This window comes from Marmota monax, unplaced genomic scaffold (assembly GCF_021218885.2).
Source record: "Marmota monax isolate L192 unplaced genomic scaffold, Marmota_monax_Labrador192_F-V1.1 WCK01_AAM20220418_F8-fsc00141, whole genome shotgun sequence".
Lineage (NCBI taxonomy): Eukaryota > Metazoa > Chordata > Mammalia > Rodentia > Sciuridae > Marmota > Marmota monax.
Genome location: NW_026692981.1, coordinates 4195304 through 4207791, shown reverse-complemented (window position 1 = coordinate 4207791; position 12488 = coordinate 4195304). Strand labels below are relative to the sequence as shown.

Here is a 12488-nt window from a genome sequence, read left to right as displayed (position 1 = left end):
CTGCTCTTCCCCATTCCTGATCCCTCAGGATTCTTGACAGCCCTTTGCTCTTGAAGGTTTGGCCAGGAAGTGCACTGCTAATAATTTCAATTCAGAACGCTTAGCACGTTGGTTTCCCTGGTTCTGGCAGCAGCTGAATGCTAGCTTCTCTACAGGTGGGGCCAGGGGCCACTCGGGCTTTAGGTTGGCTCCTAAGCAGCTAAGGCTGGCAGAGTCCTCCTGCACCATCCCCTCCACCTCAGTCCTCCTGCACCATCCCCTCCACCTCAAGAGTCCTCCAGCACTTGGAAGAAAGTTGGTTGGACTTGGGTACCTACCCCATTTGCCAACGAGGAAACCATTTTTACTTGAATCATGTGGTGTTTCCTGCTGTAGTTCTGACTTCTCATTTGCCTTCCCATAGCTATCAAAATATGATTTTTCCTTTTCATGTTAATTTCTTTATTAACGTACTGGATTCAGTTTTTGCACCATCTGGTTTAAGAAGTGCTAATGGGCATATGGATATATTCCACCCTCCAAATAAAGCAGGGGGGGGCAAGGTCATGGGTGGGAATCAGGGTGGATGTGTTGGGGTGTCCATGGAGTTCAAGTGTGAGAGTCCATGCCACCCGTGGGCTCAGCTCCCTGGCTGTTGGAGGGGCGGGTGGTGAGTCAGATTCTCATTTCCCCTCGGAGGTGGGGTCCATTGTCACGGTAGATGGTTGCCCATGATGGGCTCTTGGAAGATCACTTTGGACAGTGTGTACAAACTCTTAGAAATAATAGAAACTTTACAGTTAGACTTTAAATCAGCTTTCCCGTCAGTGCTTGCTAAGAAAGCATTTCTTACAATAATCCTACAAATACTTCTTCCATGTTTGATGTCTCCTGTCCCAGGGACTCGAATTCCTATAGACTACTGACCCCTAAACCTCGACTTCTTGTTGTCTTCCTGTCCTAGAATCCGCCTCCACGTTCCCATGATTCTGCTGTAAGACTCTGGCTCCGTGGCCGAGAAGTACATCATGTTGAACTCCGAGGCGTTCAAAGCGAATCCATCCCCTGCTTTACTCAGCCTTGGGTCCTCACGTCCTCTCCACCTTTAGGTCATCCATGTGGAGGCTGGGGTGCCTGACTCCTTATTCCTCAGGCGGAGGGCACCCATCCATCAGGAGTCTTTCCCACTTGATCTGCTGAATGTCCCTGGAAGGAGCCCTCTCCTGTCCATTTCTGGGCTATCATTTAGTTCCATCTCCTATTTCTTGCTAGATGACTGCAATAGATCTGCCTGACTCCAGAGTTAGGATATTTGGGGAGATTTCTTATATTTCTCTCCCCTGCCTCAGAGCCTCTAGGAGGTGGGAGACCCTGGGCTTTCCTTTGTCCTCCTCCTGTGTTCAAGGTCCCCTCCACATTCTGAGGGTGCCGCATGCTTCTCTGGCTTCTCTCGCTCACTGACTGTGGGAATTGAATCTTTCTTCCCATCAGAAGCCTGGCCAACGGGTCTCTGCGAAGGCTCTGTCAATATACCGTTGTCTGGGGCCCCTTTGTCCCAGCAAACACGGTGAGCTGTAATAGTTTGTTTATGTCTGTGTCCCCCACTGGATCAGGTATTGCTCAAGAGCAATGACTGTTTCACGTCTGGCACCCAATAGACAGTCAATAAATATTTGTCGAGTGAGTGTCGATTGCAGATGGAGGCTGTGGTGCTGACACGTGGTTCTTGATGTGGTCCCTGGTAAAAAGGCTTCGTAGGTCTGTTAGTATACTCATACTGTTTACTTTTTCACTTATTTTCCTTTTACCTTTAACATAGCTGCACTGCTACCTGTTGGAGATAAGCGTAGAAGTTAAAATTAGAAAATTCAGGAACCCTGGCTTTACATATCACAGCCGACTTCTCTGACAGCTTACAGAGTGTCTCCGCCCTGACGTCGGCTTATGAGGTCCAGTCTTACTGCCTCCAGACCAGAAAGTCTCCTCCCCGTCTCAAGTGTCTGAAAGGCATTCATGTTTTAGAAAAGGAGGGTCTTGCAACTCTAAAGTGTCTACACTTACCTAAGGGGAGTTGCAGCTGGGCCGACTGGTTCAGGTCGGGGCAGATGGGATCTCAGCCTGGATTTAACCATGTTTTACAGCACTGAGTCCTTCAGTCCGTGTTTCTGCTAATAACAGATTGCAGGGGGCGGAAGAGAAAAATGAGGGTAAAGAGGCCCTATTAAAAAACAGTCATTTCTGATGACTTCTAAGCTTCGAGGAGCTTGCATTTCTAGAACCTGGTTCTCCTGGTCGCACTGTGCTGGCAGCACAGGAGTGGGCAGACTCCGTCGAGCGGGCGATTTCCAGACAACTGGAGCGTTCCAGAGACCTCCGTCTCCTGATTCCTAGTGTATGTGGGCTGAATCCCAACGCATAGATAAGATTTCAAATATTAAGATAATACACATAGCTGGGTGCTGTGGCGCACGCCTGTAATCCCAGCAGCTTGGGAGGCTGAGGCAGGAGGATCGCGAGTTCAAAGCCAGCCTCAGCAAAAGCGAGGCACCAAGCAACTCAGTGAGACCCTGTCTCTAAATACAATACAAAATAGGACTGGGGATGTGGGCCAGGGGGCGAGTGCCCCCAAATTCAATCCCTGGTATTCCCCCTCCCCCAAAATAGATAATACAGATAGTAAAAAAAACTAGGTTTGGTTTTTTCATGTTGATATTAAATCTCTAGCTGTTCCTGTAAATCACTGATCTTGTTCATGTTCTCCCGGTTTTACATGTACTGTGTGTGTGTGTGTGTGTGTGTCTCCCCAGCTCAGGGCATCTTGCCACACCTTTGTGTGTCCATCACAGTCAGGGTACAGAGCTGCTCCCATGCGAAGGGCCCTTTGTCCTGTCCTGTGATGGCCAGGCTCATCCCTTCCCCCAGACCCTGACCTTGGCAACAACTCATCTGTTGCTCTTTCCTATAATCATGTCATTCCAAACAGGCTATATACACGGAGTCACCCAGCATGTGACTTTTAAAGATTGTCTTTCTTCTCTGTGTAAATTCCCTAGAGGGATCCGACTTGTGTGTTTCAATAATTTGTTCAGTTTTATTGCTGATTGATTTGCTGATCTCCCATTCTGTGAGAAACTGTTTTCCAGAGCAGCTGACTCGTGTCTGTCCCACCAGCCGGGGATGAGTATCCAGTTTCTCCGCACTTTTGCCAGAATGAAGTTTTGCTGCTGTGTTTTATTCTCACCCTTCCAAGAGGGGGTGTCGTAATGTCACCTTGTGGTTTCGGTTGCCTTTCTCTGATGGCTGACGGTGCTGAGGATCTTTGCATGTGCTCATTTATTATCCGTGTAGCCTCTTTGCTAAAATGTCTCTCCCTGTCTTTTGCCATTTTTAAAAATTGGATTGTTTTTCTAGCTTTCTAAATTTTTTTGTTTTTGCATCATATCTTTTCCAATCCTACATAAATATATTTGGAGTGATTTTCTATGGCTGTCGTATAATTGAATTGTATCTGTCTGTGGAGCTAGGGATGGAACCCAGGGCCTCAGGCCTGCTAGACAGCCGCTCTACCACAGAGCTACACTCCCCTACAAACTGTCTTTTGTCAATCCCATCTGACAGCCGCTGACTTTTAGCTCTGTGTCTAGGTGGTGTGCGTGTAATATGATCATGATAGATTCTGTTTTAGATCCACCGTTCCATTTCTTTTTTCTTTCTTCTTCTTTACTTTTGCTGCCGTACTTGGGTTCCTTGAACATTTCTAGCATTCTGTACCAACCAGATGACTGTGATTGTGACCTTCGTGTCTCTGTGTAGCGTTTGAGTGTTGCTCCGTAGAGTCCGACACACGTGGGATTTTTAGCATCCACCTGTGGTTCATAGTGCCTCCCTTCCTCGGGCACGGAGTCTTCACCCCTCACGGTCCCTCTGTGAGTCCTCCTCTGTGCCAGTGCTGTCTTCATGGGACATTGACCTGCAGAGGAGTCCCATCAGGCCCTTTCTGATTTTGACCTTCACTCCCACTTTGAAGAGCTCAGGAGGATCAGCGGGTCTGCTTCAGTGGGCCAGACACTGCTCATCTCACTCACTCTTCCTTTGATGCGGTGGTTAGTCACGGTTCCTTCTGGTATCAGCTTCCTTCTGTCTGAAGAACTTCCTCTAGCAACTCTGCCGATGCAGAATTCTGCAATCCAATCTGAAAGTATTCTTCCTCCACGATTGCCTTCATTCACCTTTATTCCTGACAGAGGTTCTCATGGTGATAAAGTCTGGGGTGACTGGTCTTCAAGAATGGGTTCTGATTTGCTCTGGTCTCCACGGTTTGTACAAGAGATCTGGGGTCCTTCTGAAGACTTCTCTATACGGAACAAATCATTTTAAGCTAGCTGCTTTGAAAGTTATTTCTTGATGGTTTTAATTGTAAAATACACATACAACGTGCCACTTCAGCATTTAGAATGAACAATTTAGTGGCATTGGTTGCACCCTGTGATATCGTAAGCCGCCATCCTCTCCAGGGTTGGAACTCATCATTCCAAATTTGGTGTCCTTCATATTTAGCAGTTTGTTTTGTGGTTCTCTGGGTTGACCCTGTTTAGGGTTTGCTCAGATTCTTCAAACTATATAGGGTCATATCTTTTGCTAAACGGCCAACTTTTCCTGTGTTCTTTCTTCACATATATTTTTAGCACACATTCTTTCTTGACTGCTTTGGTGACCTCATGGACATGAATGTTAGGTCTCTGGTTATTGAGTCACATATCTCTGAAGCCTGGTTTTTTGATTTCCCAACCTTCTCCTCTCTCTCATTCGGGTTGGATTGTAGTCTGTTGATTTCTCTCCAAGTCCAGTGACTCTATCTTCTATCAGTCTTCATTCTGCTCTTGAGTCCATCCAGTGAATCTCAAATTTTGATTAGTGCCTTTTTCGTTTTAAGGTTTTCATTGATTTCTTCTTATTATGGTTTAGATATGAGGTGTCCCCCAAAAGCTCATATGTGAGACAATGCAAGAAACTAGAGGTGAAATGATGGGGTTAAGAGAGCCTTAATCTAACCAGTACATCAATCCACTTGAATGGATTAACTGGGGTGGCTCTGGGCAGGGAGGGTGTGGCTGGAGGAGATGGGTCATGGGGGCCCGCCTTTGGGTTTGTTTTGCTCCTGGTGAGCAGAGCTTCCTGGTTACCATACCCTTAGCCATGCTTCTCCACCACCACGCCCTTCCGCCATGATGCTCTGCCTCCCCGTGGGCCCAGAGCAATGCAGTCAGCCACCTATGGACTGAGACCTCTGAAAAACCATGAGCCAAGTAAAATTTTCCTCTTCTAATTGTTCTTGTCAGGTCTTTTGGTCACAGTGACAAAAAAGAAAAAAAAAAAACCCACTGTATATTTTCTGTTTCCTTGCTAATACTTTTAATTAAAACATTTATTTCAAGAATGCTCATGATTTGTCATTCAGCTGTAGGTATCATGTCAGTGCATTTCAGTGTCGCGGCCGAGTCTTTGAATATCTCCCCATAACTTCAGCCTCCGTGCCGTGTTGGAGAGTCTGTGGAGCCTCTTCCTGTGGGAGCTGAAGTTCTCGTGGCTCTCTGTGTACAGTGATCTTGGGAACTTTCCGGGGTACATTCAAGATCGCGTTGTTAGGCCGAGTCGTGAGGAAGGTGTGGATTCTTTTTTCTTTCTGTTTTAAGGCAGGCATTCGACTGGGTTAGGATCAGGCTGCAATTTCTAACCTATCCACAGGGGGTGCTTTCAATTTCAGTTGATTTTTCAAAGTCCTTGGGGTCCGATCTTGACTCTGTTCTGAGTGGACCCCCCACTTACGGTCAGTCAGGGACCTCTTGGGGTCGGTCTGTCCTCAAAGTCCTTGGTGTGTAATGGCAGTCTCACCCACGCCTTATGGTTTGGTCATGACCTCTGCAACTCATAAGCAGTTTTATGGACCACTTTCCTGTTGACACGCTCCCCGATGCTCTTGGTTCCCCGGGGCTCCCCTCGTTGGTCCTCCAGGTTCTGCTGTGCATGTCCTTATCTGAGCCTCTGCTGGACCCTAGGGACAGGATGACAGAGAGGACCAAAGCAGAGGAGGTTGGCCTCCTGGGTCCTCCAGCAGCTGGGGAGCAGCTTCCCCTCCATGAACATATCATTACGGTCTCTGCTCTTGCTGCCCTGGGACTGTGTGGGGTCCAGGGCACAAGAGCTGACCCCAAGACCAAGCCAGGGATCCGGACTCATCCTGTTTTGGGTCCTTCATTTGCGGCATGAGCCAGCACTAGAGTTCCCATCACTACTGTTTCCAGGGTTCTCATTGCCTCAAGTTCTGACCGGAGGCCGAAGGTGGAACGTGGGGTGGTGGGGGGTTGATCATAGTTTTGTTTCCAGGCATTTTCTGTGATTTGCCTGATGCTGTTTGCTTTTCCGAGTCTCCCACTCTGTCTTCTGCTCAGGTGTGTAGTTCAGTGCAGAGAGAGAGACCAGGAGTCCCACCCAGTCCTGCCTGAGCTTGGGGACAGCTGTCTCCCTCTCCCCAGCTGCACAGTCCTGAGTGATGGTCCTGGGAGCATCGTTACTTCTGTGCTTAGTTTTAGGTGCTTTATCGTGAAATTTAGTTAAGTTTTGTATGTATCAAATTATCATGTAAACCTAGATAGGGAGAAAAATTCAAAGGGTATTTGATATTGATGTGTGTGTGCACCCGCACACTCCTACGCACAACCATGATTTCCTTAGGTAATTCAGAGCCCGGCCAGCCCTGCAGTGGTGACAGAACCGTCCTCAGCTCTGGGGACATTGTGCTGGACTTAATGTGTTATTGTGTTCTTACAGATAAACATTACTAGTCCAAGAGAGTATGAATCTCTGTCAAATGCTGGAGATAGAAATTTTAATTTTTCTGTTATCTTGTTCCAGTCTTTACAATGAACAGAAAACGCATGATCATGGTAAAATTAGCTAAAAGGAGTTGGTGTGGAATGAGCAAGCTGTGTGTGTGTGTGTGTGTGTGTGTGTGTGTGTCTAGGAAGATTTCACCTCTTTCAAAGAGGGACCAGTAGCAGAAATTCCTGGTCACTCTGAGTCAGGGGTCAGTCAGGGAAACTGAGCCTGGTTTATGTCCAGCAGAGAAGGATTGAATGCAAAGAAGTGGAGAGTGAGGTCACAATCGTCCAAAGGATCTGAGGAACCAATGGAAAGCGAGCTGGTGCTCACCCAGATCAGGGCCTGCAGGGAGTGATGACCTCCAAGGAAAGAGACTGTGCTCCCCGCCCAGTACTGTCACTCAGTCCCCATGGGAGCCACGGTTCACTGCTGCTGCCACTTCATGACATGGGTCATAAGACTGTGCACAAATCTGTGGCTACCGGAGTTGGAGAGCAGTGGATGCTGCCGTCTCCCAGTTTCCCAGAGTGCCTCTCCTGGAAAGAGCCCAATCCAGCCTCCAAGCCCCTGAGAGGTCAGAGCTTAGGAAAAGAGTGATGGTGCTCAGCATCATAGATGCACAGTTCATTTCCATCTTATTGTTTGGCTTTGATCCTGTACTGAATGTGGTACCCAAGATTCTCAGCTGTGTGAGGGTAGAAATAGACTCCATAGTCTTAAAATACCCCATGGAGCACAGCACAGCCCATGCTTGTTACTATCTTTGTCACATCATGATGACCAGAACACCAAGCACATCTTCCTATGAAAGACGGATCTTCTTTACTTCTGGGGCCATTGGCAAAAGGCCACGGAGGTGGCGTCACAAGTGTACTTTTTATAGCTGTGTAATATTTCACTGAGCCGTTCTGCCATAAGTTACATGTCCTTATTGTTGAACTTTCCCTTTTCACCATTATGAATAATGCTGCATGACATACTGTGCCTAGAAATTTTTGTATCTGTGATCATTTCCTTAAGATAGGAATTGCCAAGCAGATTTTGAAACTAACTATACTCTTTTGCCCGACCACTGAAGCACATGAATCTTCTTGCCTACATTTGCGTCAGTGCTTGGCATTATCCGTCCTTCACGTTAGCGGCCCTGGTGGGTGTGCTGTAGCATTTCATCCTAGATTTGATTTGCATTTCTTCCTAATGACTAATGAAGTTGACAGCTTCCTCTGGTGCTTAGTGGACATTTGGAGATCCTCTTTCTGAAGAGCTTATTCAGCCTGTTTTGGGGGTTGGATTTTATTTTTCCTTTTGACATCTGAGAGTTCTTTGTATGCTTTGGAAATGAGCCCTTTGACAGTTATGCGAGTCTCGAATATCCTTGCCCACTCTGTGGTTTGTCTTTTGTGCTCACAAAGCTGGCTTTTGGTGAACAGAAGGTTTGAATATTCGTATAGTCAGACTCATCATTCGTCTTCTCTCCGATGAGGTGTTTCTGTGTTCTGTGTAGGAGGCTCTTCCTCTCTCCCATGCCAGTTTCTGGAAGCCTCATTGTTCTCTGTTCCACTCGAAGTCCTGCAGTCCACCTGGGACTAACTCTATGTATGTTGTGACGTAAAGATCTTTTTTTTTTTTTTAAATCATCAGATAGATGGGAAGATTGAGCCAGCCATTTGATAGAAATAACTCCCTGCAGGGCATCCCAAATCAGCTTCTGGGGTCTGAGGGTACTTTCCCACATCCGCTGGATGTTTCTGGCTGACTCCTCGGGCTGCTTCCTCCTGACTTCTCTCCCAGGGCCGGGCCCCAGGTACTGATGTTCTTAGCTATCTTTTGTCTTGAGCTTCTACTTATAACACCAGCAGTTACCTCTCCAACAAAACGCATGCCGTGTCACACATTTAACATTCAGATTTTGTCTCTGGGCATCAAAAAGTGACTGACGGGACCCGCTTCTTGATGGTGATATGCTCTGCATTATTTATTAAACCCGTGTTAACTCAAATAATTTTAAGCCCTTGTTTTTAGCTATTAGTTATTTCTTCCTCCTTCTAAACTTTTATCAGAACTATCTGAGAATAGAAAGCAAGACTAACACGCGCGCGCACGCACACACACACACACACGTATATATTTCCTTCTTGTGACCCCTTTCCCTGTGTGCTTTGGTAAAGGAGGTTTACAATCAATAAAATTATCAGAAGTAAAAGAGACCGGGAAAGTTGTGACTAGTCAACGGAATGGAAGATTTGACTAATCCACAAAGCAATTAACCTCTTTTTAAGTAATCTGAAGCCAGCCTAGAGAGTGGATTAGGAGTGCCAAGGAGGGTTTATTTTAGGAAACTGACTTTAAAATAACCCATTTTCCCTTCCTATATCTGTATCCTCTGACTTTGCTTTTGCATTCCCTTAGCCTCCGTCTCTTCCCATATCCTGAGATGAGTTTTCAGAAAAGAAACTTCATCAAAAAGTTTATCCTGAGTTTGCTACAATTAAAAAAATAATCAGGAGCAATATAAAGAAAGCTCAACTTGACCCAGAACGCTCTGCAGGGAAGCCGGACCAGCTCCTAGCTGCATGAGCGGGTGTGAGCACGCTCCTCCTTGCTAATGGTCAGCTAAACTGTTTAGACATCTCAATGGCTGCACACCGTCCACTGCACCTGGCTGATAAGTGTGCAAATGTTCTGGAGAAAATTCCTTTAATTTCTTATTATGAACCAAGAGCAGCTCATTTTGTAAAAGAAAATTGCTGCTCGAAGTTCTTGGCCACTCAAGGAGTTCACCAGCATCGACTTCTACAGAAACCAGGGCTCTCAGTTCTTTGAGAGACAGCAGAACAGAACGCAGCTGTGTGACTGCTGGGGCCGCAGTACGGCCATTTATGAAGCCATTTTCCCTTTTATTTTCTCCCACAAACCACCCAGTGATGTTATGAAGACGGGGATATTATGTTTTCAGAAGAAGGAGGCAGAGGCTCAGGGATTTCAAGGACGAGGGCCCAGAGGCACTGAGCGCGCAGGCTGGTAATGAGAACCGCTCCCGTTTATTGAGCGCTCAGTGTTTTCTGAGAACTTTTCTAAGTGCTCTGCACATATTAAATTTTTAAATGTTCACATTAGTCCTGCGAGGGAGTGCTATTCTTATCTACATTTCACCCGTGGGGACGCTGAGGCATGAGGAGGCGAAGGAAGTATTCAGGATCCTAGTAAAAGTGCGGAACCTGAAGTCCCAGGAGCCCAGGCTGTGCCCTTCCCAGGGGGGCTTCACCCCAGAGCTGGGTGCCAGGGCTCCTGCTCCTTCACAGCAGCGGGTGCCATCCTATGGCTAGTGCATGGGATCCAGAGCTGACTGCACAGGCTGGGCCCAGCTGGTTGCTGTGTTTCTGCTCCTCGCTTAGCAGAGGTGGGGTGGACTCGCCTCTGGATTCCAGGGATTCTAGTGGAAATCCAGCTCGGCTTCCCCATCTCCTTTTTGTGTCCACTGTTAACCAAGGGCAGTCTTGTCCTGCTCCCAGATCCCCTCTTACACCTCTTGATGGTCACCCACACGTCCTTGACCCTGACCTGTCACAGCCCACCACATGGAAAGGCGCACTGTAGCTCGTCCCGTGACGCGCGCGTCTTTCCCACTGCACAGGGACTTCCTCGCCAGCTCCCAGTTCTCTCGTGTTTGCCGGGAGAGCGTCTGTCTTGTCTTCCCAGACCTCAGGCTCAGGCTTTGCAGAGACGCCTCCGTGTCCTGGAGTTCCGTGTGTTTGTGAACCTTGGCCGGGAGTCTCATCCTGTCCCATGGTCACCTGTCCAGTGACTGTGCTTTGTGGAGTTTTGTTCCCTTGTAGGTAACGTCTCCCCAGTTTTTTGCTCTTGTACAATTTCGTACTTGCTCTTGGTTTTTGGATAATAGACATTTTAAGACGGGTGTATCATACGCCCCACACAACAGGTGGTTTTTTTAGCACTACATTTAATGTGTAGGTTAATTTGAGGTGAGTTAAGATTGTTTTTTCAATTTCGAATCTATTCATGAATGCAATATCTATCTCCACTTACTGTGATTTCCATTTATCTTTAAACAGAGTAATTTTATACATATTTTGTTGAATTTCTAAGAATCTTATATTATGTGTTGCTATCGTGAATAAGTTCATTTTTGCTTTTGTTATGTTTTCTGTATGATTTTACTGGTTTACAATGTTTCTCAATTTTTAATGTTCATTTTGTATACAAGGTCCGTATTAAACTCTTCCTAATTCTTTTGATTTTTAGATTCTCTTGATTGTCTGTGTAGATAACATATACTAATATGAGCTTCAAAGTTTTTATTTCTAGTTCAACTTTGTTACTACTATTATTATTATCTTAGTTCATTGGTTAGCACTTTTCATACAAAGTTGGAAATATTGTGTTTTATCCATAATGTTACCATAATTTTTTGTATTAAAATCGTACATTTGAAATGTAGTGGAGGATAGAAGAGTATACCAATCTGCCTCTCAAAATTTCCCAACCTCTAGTGGGAAGTACCATGAAGATGTTGTGGATTTCTTCCTGTTTTCCAAGTTCCTGTGGCTGTATCTGTTCCCATATATATGCATTCACACAGATTGCAAGATACATAGAATATTTATACACATGAAACTCTACCCTTTTTTATTCCCACTGAAATTTAGCACATTTAGAGAATTTCTTCATTCTTTTTACAGCTGAGTAATGCACCATGGTGTGGGTGTACCATTTACCTGTTAGTGCACTTTTACTTTTTTGTATCTGCAAACAACACTGAGACAAACTAGCCTGAATTAATGGGCAAATTAAATGCAATGCCAATCACTTCATGTATTTCCAGATTTATGTTTTACGGAAATGTATTCCTAAAAGTGAAGCCTTTGAGTAAAACGAGAACCTTGTACTTTCACAACTTTGTGTATGGGAAACAAGTCCTGCACTATGGCAGGGCGGCCACTGTGGTGGACCTTCCTGTGCTCTGTGCCCACTCTGGTCAATTCACGGTCCATCTAGTGGCAGGTATACCTGTTCCCCTCCACAACTGGAATATGTGCAAGTGTTTTAATGTTTATCTAAAAAAGACAGTTTGTTTTTAGATGCATAAACACAGTACCATTATCACATCTATAAAATTAACAGCATTCCTTAGTAGTTCCAAATAGCCCGTCAGTGTTCACATTTCTGGTGGTCCTAATTTTATTTACACTTTTTTTTAAAATCTGGATCTAAATAAAGTCTGTGTATTGAGTCAGTTACCCTGTCTCTTAGATTTCTATGAACCCACAGATTCCCCCGCCTCTGTCCATTTTTTCAATTTGTTAAGAATGTGCTACAGAACTTCCCATTGTTTCAATTTGTTAATCTCATTGTTTTCTCTTATTCTCTGCATGTCCTATAAGTTGTAATTAGATGTCAAACTGCACTGTCCCATAAATGGACATGGGCCCTATGTGATTATTTTAAGCTACATAGCTCAGTTGGTAGGGTTCTTGCCTCCCGTGTACAAGGCCCCGGGTTCTAATCACCAGGAACACACACACACAAACACACACACAGCCTGAAACTTTAGTTCCTCAGTTGCACCAGCAACATTTCAGAAACTTATTGGCCATTTGTAGCTCGTGGCT

At 45.6% G+C, this 12488-nt stretch overlaps 1 long non-coding RNA gene across 12 annotated transcripts in view; it reads left to right on the top strand.

The window, feature by feature from the left end:
• LOC124097927 (uncharacterized) overlaps positions 1-12488 on the top strand; it is a 291392-nt gene that overhangs the window by 187130 nt on the left and 91774 nt on the right. The window lies entirely within an intron of this gene.